At 40.2% G+C, this 14160-nt stretch overlaps 1 long non-coding RNA gene across 1 annotated transcript; it reads left to right on the plus strand.

Annotated features, from left to right (window-relative positions):
• The first annotated feature begins 6262 nt into the window (after nt 1-6262).
• Nucleotides 6263-8451, plus strand: LOC121771248. The gene is made up of 4 exons (XR_006043965.1): nt 6263-6480; nt 6572-6630; nt 7735-7798; nt 8267-8451. It is a non-coding gene; the product is annotated as an uncharacterized LOC121771248 (long non-coding RNA).
• The last annotated feature ends 5709 nt before the right edge of the window (nt 8452-14160 follow it).

The following is a 14160-nucleotide window of genomic DNA, read 5'->3' on the forward strand; positions in this document are numbered from 1 at the left end:
TCATGGATCAATTGGGCGGACAAACGGATCAAGAAGAATGGAGTCAACTCGCTACCCTGAATGGATCAAGTCAGATCAAATGGAGGCAGCAGGAGCACCATATATGAGATTGAGCTTAACTTAAAGATCCTCAAAAGCTAAGGGCAGAAGGGACTTTTCAAAGGGAAAGGTTGCCCTAGGGAACAGAGCCTCAAGCCTTTCTATAAATGGAAATGGGAAGGAGGAAGGAGGTAGCCCTCTTAGACATTCAGCTCTATCCTAGGGTTGAAATGGGAGCTCACTACACTCTACATTCTTGATCTCCGCCAAACACACTTGGTTCTGGGTTTTTAGTTATGGTTGGGTGGTAGTTTATTCGCATTTCAAGCTTTGTAATACCGTCCTGAGAAGGGGCGAAGATACAATCTCTCTGTTTTATGTTTTGCTACAATTTACTTTAAGTTTTCCTTGTTGTTTTCCAACCTAGTTGTTTTTGGGAAGCAACTTGAAACTACGATTTTATTTTTTCTTGGAATGTTTTGTTTTCCATGCATGATCTCTGATAAGGCTCATTCCATGCATGTGTTTTGTGATAAAACTACACCCAATTCTGTAGTCTAACGTGTAAATGTGAGTCAGATGTGTGTGAATTCCGCCATAACCAGAGAATGAACGGATCAACTGGGCGAAAAGACAGAACAAGAGAATGAAGGAGAAACTGATGTGCTGAGTTGATCAAGTCAGAATTGAGTGGAGCCAGCAGGAGCCTTCCCACATGGAAGATTGAGCATAATCCGAATACCCCAACAGCCAAGGGCAGAAGCGACTTTTTGAGAGGACGGTACCCTAGGGATTTGAGTCCTACACCTCTCTATATATAGAGAGCCCAGCGTGAGTAGAAGGACGGGCGCGGGGATGGGGGGTACACAGAGATACATCTTAGAATTCAGCTATCTTCTAGGGCTGAAATAGGAGTTCATCTTACTTCACAGACTTAATTTATGTCACACCCACACTTGGGTTCTAGTTTTAGTGGGGGGTGGTAGTTTAAATCAAGTTAGGAGCTTTGTAACACCGTTCTGAGAAGGGGCAAAGATACAATCTTTATTTTGTGTTTTGCTACGTTCGTTTTTAAGTTTCCTTGCTGTTATCAACTTGAATGTTTCGTTTTGTGAAGTAATTTTGATGTTATGATTTCAGCTTACTTTGGACCGTTCTGATTCCCGTGCATGAGTTTTCTGTTTCACCCTTGGGTTTTGATTTGGGAATATCTTCTAGCTGAGTAATTTTGTCGCTGTTTATTTGGTTGGATCTGAACTGCTGACTTGCGTTTTGTTAGTTGTTAAGAAATTATGGATGAAGTGTTTAGGATGTTTAGATAAGGTTGTTCGTGGTGTCATAGAACAAATATAGGTTGATTTATGATTTTTGCATGGTTATGGTTGAGTCGTTTATTTACAAGGATGTAATTTAATTCCTAGCGTAGAATTAAAGCTACAAATTTGTTAGGTAAGTTTGTTAGTTCACGAGAGTTGGAAATGTTCAGATCAGATTATACTTTGTTTTCTTTTGATTCTGCAAGGAATATGAAGTTGTTAAAAAAGGGTTTACTTTACCATACGTTTTGCAGCAGACTGACAGTCGTTCACTTTATTCTGTTTGGCCATTTCAGGAAATTTTAGTATGAATTGATCAAGTTGATTTCAGTTCCGTTTAACATGGATCAGTTTAGTTAGTTTAGTTTCCCAGTTTATTAAATCGATTAGTTTAACTTAACCCACTCTGTAAAGTGTGGCAGCAACCAACTCCATTTTTTCCGCAACCAATGTGCAACACATCGTCTCTGTGGGATCGATCCTTACTTCCCTATACTAGTTAATAGTATTGTGGGTTAATGTTTGAAACGCTCTGAGTTCCTCCATTCATATTACTCAAGTCGGATTAAGTCAAGTTGACCAGTTTGAATTTCCACTGGATCCACTCTCCGGCATTCACAGGTAGAAGGCATACATTTGGCCAGCTGAACCAGTTTGACAATCTAACTTGAGCAGTCCACAACGATAGAAGAAACACAAAGAGAACGCAGAGCAAGCTTTCAATCTCGCTGGTTTATTTATGTCTATGAATAGTGATCATATTTGGCAGTATTTTGGTTAAGTAATTTTGCTTTAGTACCCTTTGATGGATCTGAGTTGCTGGTTTACGATTTATGTTTGATTGCGGAGAAATTCTGGATGGAAGGTATTAGGGTGTTTAGATCTAATCGATTGAAGCGTGGTAAAGCAGATCTGAATGTGTTGCGATGAGTGACAGTATGTTCGTGTAATCATGTTTGATTAAGTTTCTGAGTTGTAGATTTGGTGGTCGTTTTTGTTATTTCAGCATGATTATGGCTAAGTCATTTTATCTTGGTGATCTCAATCGACCTAGTAGCATAGATCTAATGTTCCGAGTTCATTGTGTTAAGTTTGTTTCGTTATGAGTAGTTCATTAGTATAGAAATGTCGAGAATCTGGTTATGCTCTGTTTTGTGCTGATTGTGTGAGGAAGATGAGTTTGATAGTAAAGTTTACTTTACCGTACATTTTGCAGGGTACTGACACCCACTCACTTTTACTTTGTTTGGCTATTTCAGGAAATCACATGTTGAGTTCTTCAGTTCGCACAGGTTGATCAATTAGAGTTACAAGTTTAGTTAAGCTTAGCAAGTAGATAAGTTTAGTTAGCTTAGCCCCTCAGTTCATTCAGTCAGGTAGTTAAACTTAACCCACTTAGAATGCGTGGCAGCAATCATTCCCCAACTTGTCCTCAACAAATGTAGAACACATCGTCTATATGGGATTCGACCCTTACTTCCCTTTACTATTCATAATATTGCGGGTTAAGGTTTTGAAAGCCATAAGTTCATCCATTTGCGCACTCAACGGAACAAAAGTAGTTTGGAATGAGTCAAGTTGATCAGTCAGAATTACCACTGGATCAGTTCGCAGGAACTCGCAGGTAAAAGATGACATCATTCAGTTGGGTCAGTAAGGGATGTCGACTTGGTCAATCCACGACAATCGACTCACAATTCAGCTTGCGCATAAGAAGAAAACACCAACGACAAAAGGATCTCAGAGAGAATCAATAGGAAATCGAGCTTTCAACGAACAATCAATCCACCAATGTGTTGTGAATAGGGCGGAGATATATGGTAGGTTGCGGGGCCATGGCCCCCATAAATTTAACCAATACTTCTTTTGTCTCAAAATAAGAGTCACGTTTTGCCATTTTGGTCCGTCTCACAATAAGAGATCACATTTTGCTTTTACCATAAATAGTAAGTAGGTCTCACATTTCACTAACTCACTTCACTCACATTCTATTATAAAATAAATATAAAAAAATGAACTTCATATTCCACTAACTTTCTAACCCATTATTCTTTATATTTCTTAAAACTCGTGCCTATACCAAATATGACTCCTATTGTGAAATAGAGAGACTAATATCAATTATTATGTATATTCAGTAATAATAAATCTATTGGCAGAATAGATGAATGATTTGGATTTGATATCATGAAGTCTAAATTTGAACCTCGCTTCTCACAACATTTTTGTATATTATTTTCTCTATTTTATACTCCATCCGTTCCACAAAAATATATACATATAATTGGGCACCAGTTTTAATATACAATTGGTAAAGTAATTTTTGTATTATTAGTGGAGAAATAGTCTCACCTCATTAGAGAGAAAAAAGTTCCAAAATTAGAAAATGCATATTCTGTGGGACGGACTATAAAGGAAAGAGTGCATATTCTTGTAGAACGAAGAGAGTATTGTTTTGTATACGCATGTTTTTTGTGTTTCTCTATTTATATTTTATGTTTGTGATTTTTTTTGGTGAAATAGGACATTTTCAAGAATTCTTATTATTCACAAAATATATGAATATTATATTTTATATCACATGCAATACGAGATTGCTAAAGATATGATTATGTAATTACTTCCTTCATCCCATTTTAGAGTCCCAATTGAGTTCCACATGGGTCTTAAGAATAAAGAAATTGATGAAAAAAGATAGTGGAACGTGGATCCTACTTTTATATATTAGCTTTATAATGAAATGTGAGGGTAAAAAAGTTAGTGAATGGTGTGGCCTTTTACTATTTATGAAATATTTCAATCGGAACTCTTAAAGTAGAATACCCAAAAATAATTATGTTGGTTTTCCGAGTGACTAGAATTACAGAGATAAACGATACCGGGCGTAATACAACCCAAGAACGAAGAACTAAAACTGAAAATTACAATGAAATCGAAACTGTAAACGGAAATTAAACTTAGCCGAGTTAAGGAGGCCTCTTTCCGCAAGACGAGATACGCCCTGGTAGTGCTCTCGGTTTGGCGTGTCGTCCCCAAAGATAAAACGGCGACGTCTCTGATGAAGCAGCACCGCAATCAACAGAGATCCGGCGAACTGGATGGAGGAGAGGGCAGAGCTTCGGGAAGAAAGACTGTGCAGAGAGTATGATGCTTGTGTGTATGTTCGTATGTATATCCTAATGCAAGGAATGACTAGCCTATTTATAGGTTTGGTCCACTACGGGGGTCAACTCAGCCTTGATGGTTGCCATCATGGCTCATTATGGCGGGGCTGTAACCGTCGGCCGTTACGAGTTTGAAAGCTAGAGTGGTCAACTTTGAATCTAGACGATGTACACTCCCTAGTTCAACTGTCACATGTGGACTTCGACTTAATCAATACGTTGATCAAGCCATCGCTCAAGGCGCAGCAGGTCGAGTTGATCAGACTACTGAAGCCATCGCTCAAGGCGCAGCAGGCCTAGTTGATCAAACTGCTGATCAAGGCGCAACATGTCAAGTTGATCAGACTGTAACCCAAAACTAAGGTGGTCCAATTTCCAAGTCCAAGACCAAGGGCACGGGCACGGGCTCGGGCACGGGCGAGGCTCGGCTCGGCGCGCGTGTGGGCTCTTTCACCCATCTTAGTCCACGATAATTACTAAGTGTAATAATTCACTTAATAAATACACATTTAAGATGTGTCTCATCTCCTATGTGGGATAATTAACACTAGTTAATTACTCCCTACACTTTCAACTCTAGCTTTATCAAAAGCTACAATGTGACCAACTTTAATCCACTATTTCTTACTCACCGGGAATCAGATTTAAGAAAGTGAATATACTACGGTCATCTACGCGGAACGTAGATCGACGCTATATCATTTAATTCTCCAAAATTAAATATCTCATCACATTTATTATTGGTCAAACTTCATTGACCGGACATATTAAAACAAGATTACAACAATCCCCACATGAGTGGAAATAGCCAAATGCATATGCATGCAGACACAAGCTCAACCCTCACGAGGTATATAAGCATAAGGATAGGTAGTTGTTGGCTTTGAACCCTCCATAGTCGACACCATCGGATACACAGGCGGCTTAGTAGCGCGATGCTTTGAACTAATCCCCCACGGCGTGCACCGAGACAATGGTGTTAACGCTTAAACACCTCAACCTCATCCGTTCTCACGTTTTGTGTCCTTTTCGGTCTTGGACACCACTTTGGATTCATAAGTGCGTTTTATGAAGCGACCACACTTCGCACTTACATAGGTGATTCTTAGTCAAGTACCTTGCCATACTTGGTCTCTTTGAGAACTCCATCTCTTTGAGATCCTTAAGAACCATTAAAAGTCATAGACTTAGCCTTTACCACTAGGCAAGTTCTCCAACACTCTATTGCTCTCTAGGGAATAGATATAGTTGAGTGTTTCTCATGAACTCTCATAGCTTAGTTGTAACGCCCTGTTTTTCTAAACCTAATTTGTGAACCCTAAAGTACTTGAACTCAATGCTATTAATATTGCGAAGTCCGTGAATTAATTGTTGGTGAATTTATTTGTTGAGTGGAATTGTTGGACTAGAGATTTGTGAAATAGATGACTGCGCGAATTTAATTAATTCCTGTCCGTGAGGAATGTTTATTGGACTCAATTCCGTGTTGGATCCGATAAATTAAATAAATACTATAAAAATCCAGTCCGTGATAAATAAATTGCGGACTGCACAATGTAATATAAAATACAATGGGCTGTGAATTAAACTAAACTAATTAAAATAAAATATCTTTAATTCGAATTTTAATTAAAGATTCTACGCAGATTTTTCCTCCTCGTGATGAGATTTTCCTCCTCCGTGATCTGTAAATAAAATATTAAACAAATCAAAATAAGTAAACTAACGTCCAATTTGAAAGAAAATAAGAAAAATCGCCCCACTCCCTTTCCCACGTTGAAACCGCCTCTCTCTCCACTCACTCCATAAATCTCTCCTACATCTAAACCAAATCACCTCCTCTCTATACGTTCATCAATCAATTTTCCTATTTTTCCCATCTCTGCAACAAGAACTCATTTCTCTGAAATCCACGACAAACCTTGAAGAATTGCCGAATTCTCAATCCAGTCTCAACCGTGGTAATCAATTTCCTAATCAACTCATATCTAATTTCTTTTGTTTCAATATCAAAACATCGATGATTTCTTCTAATAGAGATTGAAACCCCAGGTTCAAAGAATCTCCCTTTTCACCCTTGTGAACTCCACAACCAAGTCCAATTAACGGAGGTAAAATTCCTACCCAGTTTCAAACACGAATTATCGCATTCCCCATTTATTCAAGCAACAATTGAGTTTCTATTATATTAATTGACTTTATGCTTATAATAGTTGATGATGGTAATTAAACGTTAAGCTAATATAACCATACCAAACAATTACCTTTCGGGCTAGCAATCGGGGCTGAGTAGGGGTCGTTTCGGAACTGTTCGGGGCGAGTTCGGGTAGCTGCGCGAACCGGCGACGAAGGCAGCGGCTGGCGGCAGCAGCAGCTCCTCCCGGTGACAAAGGCAGCGGCTGGCGGCAGCAGCAGCTCCTCCCGGCGACGGCTGGACGAACGACGAGCAGCAGCGGCAGCAGTTCAGGAGGCAGCGCGTCTGACGGCGGCAGCGACAGCAGCACCGTTCACCTTTGGCAAGTAGCAGCCGCCGGCGTGAGGGTCGTCGCGATGGATTCCTCGACGGAGGGGGTATTGGCCGTCAATTCGGGATGTGAGGTTGGGGAAGACGACGGAATTTGAGTTCTTCGTCAATTGGGGTTATGTTTCAATTGAAAAAAAAAGAGAAAGGGGAGAAGGGAGTGAAGGCCGATAGATGGTAGAAGGATAGAGTTGGGCCTTTTGTTTTTTTAAAAAAGAAATGGGGCCTTACAAATTAAATTGGATGATTTATTTAGTTTGGGCTTCATTTAAATTGCTTTGGGCTCTAAAATTTTAGTTTGAGATATAAGGTGGTGAGTTGGGCTTTTTAATTAAATCTTTGGGCTGATAATTAATAGTGACGAATTATTTAATTAATTCCGGAATATTTCAACGAATGAATAATTATATCCTAAGTCCGAAATAAATATAGTTCGAGGGGAAAATGCTTGCGATAATTTAATTATACACTTTTATATTGGGGATTTTATTTCGATTTCAAGAGGGAAATTACGAGGAGCCATCGGAGCGTTTATTGACGTAAGTGGCTGACTGGCGTCGCACGCGACGCCTTGGGCGGCCGCCGAATAAACGAAAAATCGAGAAAACGAGATAAAAGATTTAAACTAGGTTGCATGCATTTTATTTATTTAATTGGAAAGTATGTTGATATATGTATTATTTAAATTCTAAAGGTGAGACTTCGCAAGGGAATCGAGATACCAAAGGGAAGGAAGTGTAGAGAATTAAGCAATTGAGGTGGGCTTTCTTTTAAATAAGGACAACGTCCTAAGTATTTTATCGATGGAAATGAAACTGTATTTATCATGCTATGGTTTGATTTTTACGTGCCTATCTGATGGGGCTTTATGCCATTATTATATAAATCAAATTCGGGTCCTTGTATGGCCGCAAACCCTACTTGGGCTAGTGTACACCTATGGTAGATCGTGTGCTAGCGTACGGGCTGGCTGGTCTAGTGGCTTGGTTTGTGGCCACATTCCAAGTCATGTATTGGCAGATATGGTAAACGTCTATGGGAAAATGACTGATCAGTCGCTGTTTGGAACGGAAATGATTTTGAGTGCCTCGGGCATTTCTAAAGCAAAACCCCGATGGTTACTCGTGAATGGCATGATAAATTACTCTTTATTGAAAATGTTTTCGGCATGAGCCACTGAGTATTCTTATAGTACTCAGCCCTGCATGTGTTTTCCCTATGTGCAGGTTGAGCGGCGACGAGGATGTGGTGGTGTTGAGCAAGTGAATTTAAGATATTATTATTATCTCTGAACCTTGAGAGTCGTTGTGTCCTCACACATGGCGTCACTCTTTCTCTTGGTCGTTTCCGCTGTGACTTTTCATTTATTTATGTTTTATTTGGGCCGACAGCTTTAATTGTTAGGATAATGGCTTTTCCGAATTTCTTGTTGGATAATATTAAACTCTTGGTTATTTAATTAGATATTAATAGTTGGTCCAACTTGTGTTGAAATCCTTATCTTTTTCGTCTGTTTATTAAATTCTTTAATCACGATCGCCCGTATTTATTAACCCTAAAGGGCGGTCGTGACAGTTTGGTATCAGAGCCTCAGTTTCTTTCCGCTCTGGACCCAAGAGTCTTTTTGAGTTATAGTCTACCCTTGTATCGATAGACTAAAGTGATAAACGTCGAAGGCTCAACACCACAACTCGTCACGCCCAACCACGAAAGAAGAGGTAAGAATACTTTGGCGACTTTTGAAATGAATTACTGAAATTTTTTAAATTCGATGGAAAAATGGTTCCTTGAGAATATGGCAAGTTTGGGCCTATTGGAAATTTAAAGTAAATGCTATGGCTTTTGGAAAATGATGTGGTCATATGAGACGTGAGACACTATGGGAGTATGTGATTGAAGGTGTTGAATGTGGTAAATATTGAAGTGTGAATATGAATCGCATGCTTGAGGCGGAAATTTGTTATTACATGTCTGAGCTGCGAATTTAACTTGAAGGACATACATGTTGATTACTTGAGCGGCAAATTATTATTTTTATGCCTATGTGGTCGAAATTGCATGATTACGAAACTGTGAATGCAAAGCATGATGAGTGCACAATTACAATTTTGTGATTGTGATAAAGATGTCCATGAATTGTATGATTTACGAAATGTGATTCCATGGACGATGGATTGACTGAGTTACTATTTTAAATATTAATACACGTTGGATGAAATGCTATGGAATGCCAAATGGTTTATATGGATAAACATGTTTGACTGCGCAATATATGAATGACGTTTTATAATTCTTGATTGATGAAGTACGAGGTATTGTATAGAATCATTGTGAAAGTGAAATGTGGAATTTTGAACTTCGTTGCAAATGTAGAATCCATATGAAGTTTGAATTAAGCAATGATCGAATATATGTATAAGTATGAGACCATGAACTATGTCTGGAAAACATAGAGTGCCTAAGAAGTATGCTAGGCCGAACGTGCTCGAACACAATTGTAAACTGATAACTACAATATCACTTTCCTAAGTGATGGGACAAACGAAAACATGTACTTCGAACTAGACGGAATATTGTAATTGCCTATTGTCTTCTCTGGATGATAAGAACAAAACGAAAGGAAGTTTCTAACGAGATCAAGACAAGAAGAAATGTTAGGTGATGTATCCTTACAACGACGAGATTTTGTGCATGCAATCAAATAAAGTGAATGCAATCGTGCATAACATGTTAATGCGACGACGCGTTACAAATATGACAACACTTATGACACGTTAAGGCCGGGAGGGTTATTACCATGTTTTAATGAGAATGACCGCTATGGCGTGCCAAAAACAATATGAAGGTGTGATCTTCAAGGACAGTTAATTGTTGTAACGACACCAAGAATCTTGACTTCGAATCTAGAGTTTTCGAGAATGCATCTATTATCTTCGGGAAATGACGGAGTGCTACCTTTGTAGCTAGAATGGACAAATTTAATTGACAGTACTTACTTGGATTCTCATAAATTTCTTTCTATGAAGCTCCTTGACAATGGTATTCTTTTCGTGCATTTAAAACCTTTGATTGACCTGCAATTTGCAAGTGATGCATCACTGTTTCTTTTAATGAAAGTAGTGCCTCATTCTTGTTCCTCTTGAGTCATTTTCGGAGCCATTCTAATCAAGGGCAATGTCAATAGTGCTCCTCATGTTGAAACCCGTTCTGATCCAAGTAAGACTGTTAAGTAGATTTCCAAATTCTTGATACAAGACTCTCAAGGAAGACAATGGCTCGATCTCTGCAAACACATATGAGGAATAAGTTTCAAGAGACACATACAAAATGATACACCAGCAACACGCAGAGTCAAATATTTACGCATCTATGCTTAGTTGTAGCAAGCAGCCAAAGAATCGAATGTTATGCCATACCAGACATTAGGTCTTGAGAAACAAAAAGTCGAGAGAAGCCGTGTACACCAAATTATCACGTTTTGGGGCTCAGAATTTATGTAAGTGGTTGATCAAGGGATATACGGATAACAACAGAAAGTTGTGAGTCGGAGTATTCAAGATCGTCGCATAAGAGCATCACTGTATGATAGTATTGGAATGAAAGTACGAGCACCCTGATAGATTATGATATACGAATGAAGGTCGTCGACGAGAGGAAATCATCCAGCAAGTGGCGAAATTGAATCAACTAAAATGTGAAACAATCGAGGGGAGAAACGCGTGCAAGTACCATCACCATCACCTCCTCCACCTAAGCCAGAATGGCATATTGAATAGTTTTGCTAAAGCAAAATCCTCCTATCTTCGATGGGATAGGAGAGCCAGTAAAGGCCGAGACTTAGATACGCGCAATGTAGAGGATCTTCGAATTCTTCAAGTGCACTAAGGAAGAGAGGTTGATTTGTGTAATCTACCAACTCACGGATTCAGCCGACTCTTGGTGGAACAAGCAAAGGACCATGACCACTAAGCAAGTGGATACATTGACATGGGAAGACATTAAGACGGAGATATACAACAAGTATATCCTAAAAAGTTACCGAAAGGCAAAGGCGGCTGAGTTTTACAACTTAACCCAAGGACGCATGTCGGTGACGGAATATGATCGCGCGCTCTGCGATATAACCCAGTATGCACCTGAACAAGTTGACACTGAGTATAAACTGGCCGAAAGGTTCCGTGAGGGTCTAAGGCATGAGATAAAGATGGCATTAGCCAGTCGTGGAATACTTACATGCGCTGGATCATTGACCCGAGTGCTAGACGTGGAGGAAGCTATGCCCAAGGAGATGGCGATGTGAAACACTACACTGGCACTGCCTCCACCACATTCTTCTCGAGAGAAGAGAAAGTGGGATGAGAATAAGGCTCCCTATGAAAACAAGGGATACCAGCCCATCAAAAACCAACCAAAGTATAGGGGAGTACTGGCTGCACCGAGTCAGATGGGTGATTTTCGACCCAAACCCCCTCAGTGCATCGTTTGCTCATACTATCATTTTGGGAAGTGTAGAATTCATAATACTATCAAGTTTTTTTAACTGTAGTAGATATAATCACTTTTTTAGAGAGTGTCCAAACAAAAATGTGGGGACGGAGTTAAGGGAGAACAATCAAGGACCCCGTTAGCAGTTAAGAGGGGATATTGATATAATTTTGGGAATAAATTGGTTACCCTTGTATTTTGCCACTAATCGTTGTAAGGGGAAACAAATATCATCACAAGCCCCGGGAAAGGAACCAATCGTGTATCATGGAACCACGATGAATAGAAAAAAATGTCTAACATCTCCGCACTCCAAGCCACTACGATGTTAAGAAAAGGGCGCCCTGCCTATCTGGTCTATCTACAAGGAGATGAGAAGGAGGAAAGGAAAGTGGAGGATGTCGCTATGGTACGAGAATTTCCAGACGTCTTTCCTGAAGCTTTACCTGGCCCACTGCCAGATCGACAATTGGAGTTCACAATCGACCTAGAGCTAGGGTAGGCACCGGTGTCTAATGCCCCATATCGAATGGCGTCTAAAGAGTTGGAGGAACTCAAGATGCAACTTCAAGAGCTTATGGACTTGGGTTTCATTAGACCCAGTGTTTCACCGTGGGGCGAGCCTGTGCTTTTTGTGAAGAAGAAGAATGGATCGATGAGAATGTGCATCGATTATAGAGAGTTGAACAAGATGACTCTCAAAAACAAATATCCACTGTCGATGATAGATGATCTATTCGATCGACTGCGAGGAGCCGTTGTGTTCTCAAAGATGGACTTAATGTCCGAATACCATCAATTGAGAGTCCGAAAAGAAGACATACCGAAGACTGCTTTTCGCAAGAGATATGGTCACTATGAGTTAGTGGTAATGTCGTTTGGATTGACAAGTGAACCTGCAGTATTCATGGGTTTGATGAATCGAGTATTCCATCCATATTTGGATAAATTCGTTTTGGTATTCATAGATGATGTACTCGTCTACTCGAAGGATGAGAAGGAACACGAGGAACACCTGTGAATCAAATTCGAGACGTTAAGGAGTGAGAAACTGTATGCTAAATGCAGCAAGTGCGAGTTTTGGCTTAATGAAGTGAACTTCCTTGGCCACATAGTGTCGGCAGAAGGAATACGAATGGATTCCGCCAAGGTTGAGGCAGTACAACAGTGGAGAGCACCTTCAACACCAAACGAGAATAGATGATTGGTTTGATCAGCTTCGACGAGTTGGTGTCTTTGTGAAAATGGATTTGACATCTGAATACCATCAACTGGAGTCCGACAAGATGTACCCAAGACGGCTTTCCGAACTAGATATGGTCATTATGATTTTATAGTGATGCATTTCGGATTAACAAATGCCCCGGCTGTAGTTATGGACCTTATGAATCATGTGTTTCATCCATACTTGGACAAGTTCGTCTTACTCCTCATAAACGGTGTCCTTATCTACTCAAAGAACGAGGAGGAACATGAAGAACGTTTGAGGACTACCTTGGAGAAGTTAAGGGCCGAGAAACTCTACGCCAAGTTCAGTAAGTGTGAGTTTTGGCTCAAAGAAGTGAATTTCCTTGGGCACATAGTGAGCACAGATGGAATTCGAGTAGACCCCGCAACGGTGGAAGCTGTACAGAAATGGAAAACACCAACCACACCTAACGAAATTCGGAGTTTCCTAGGACTGGCGGAATATTATCGGAGATTCATCGAGGGATTTTTAAGATAGCAAGGCCAATGACTCAACAATTCAAGAAGGGGGTAGAAGTTAATTGGACCCCAGAGTGTGAGGCAAGTTTTCGATTGTAAGGAAAAGCTAACTGGTGCACCGATTCTAGCTATGCTAGAATCTGGAGTGAACTACGTGGTATACACTGACACTTCGAAGGTGGGACTTGGATGTGTGTTGATGCAGAACAACAAAGTGATTGCTTATGCATCACGACAATTGAGGCCACACGAGTTGGACTATCCAACCCACGAATTGGAGTTAGCAGCGGTAGTACACGCCTTAAAGATTTGGAGACACAACCTCCACGGAGTTCGATATGAGATCTTTACGGACCACAAAAGCCTGAAGTATTTCTTCGAGCAGAAAGATTTGAACATGCGGGAATGAAGATGGCTCGAGTTGGTGAAAGACTACGATTGTGGCATCAACTACCACCCCGACAAAGCAAATCTTTGAGCCCGAAGGACCATTTCCAATTGGCTACCTTTCTCACCAAAGAAGAAAGCCTGATTCGCGAGTTTAGCAAGATGCGTTTGGAAGTGGTGAGGGCACCTGTGAAACAGTGGAAGCCTAAATCGCCACTTTAGCTATTGAACCTGATCTAAGGTCGAGAATCATTGAAGTACAACGGATGGACTCAAAATTGGAGGAAATTTGTGTAGAAGTGTGAACCGGTGAATCTGGGAATTTTAGTGAAGAAGGTGACAATACCCTTACTTTCGAGGGAAGGCTATGCATACCGAATAACGAGGAACTCAAAAATGAAGTTATGAGTGAAGTGCATGAGACTCCTTACACCGCCCACCCAGGAAGTACGAAAATGTATCAAGATCTAAAGAAGTCCTTTTGGTGGAATGGTATGAAGGGTGACATCGCGTCATTCGTCGAGAGATGTTTAGTCTGCCA

This window comes from Salvia splendens, chromosome 16 (assembly GCF_004379255.2).
Source record: "Salvia splendens isolate huo1 chromosome 16, SspV2, whole genome shotgun sequence".
Lineage (NCBI taxonomy): Eukaryota > Viridiplantae > Streptophyta > Magnoliopsida > Lamiales > Lamiaceae > Salvia > Salvia splendens.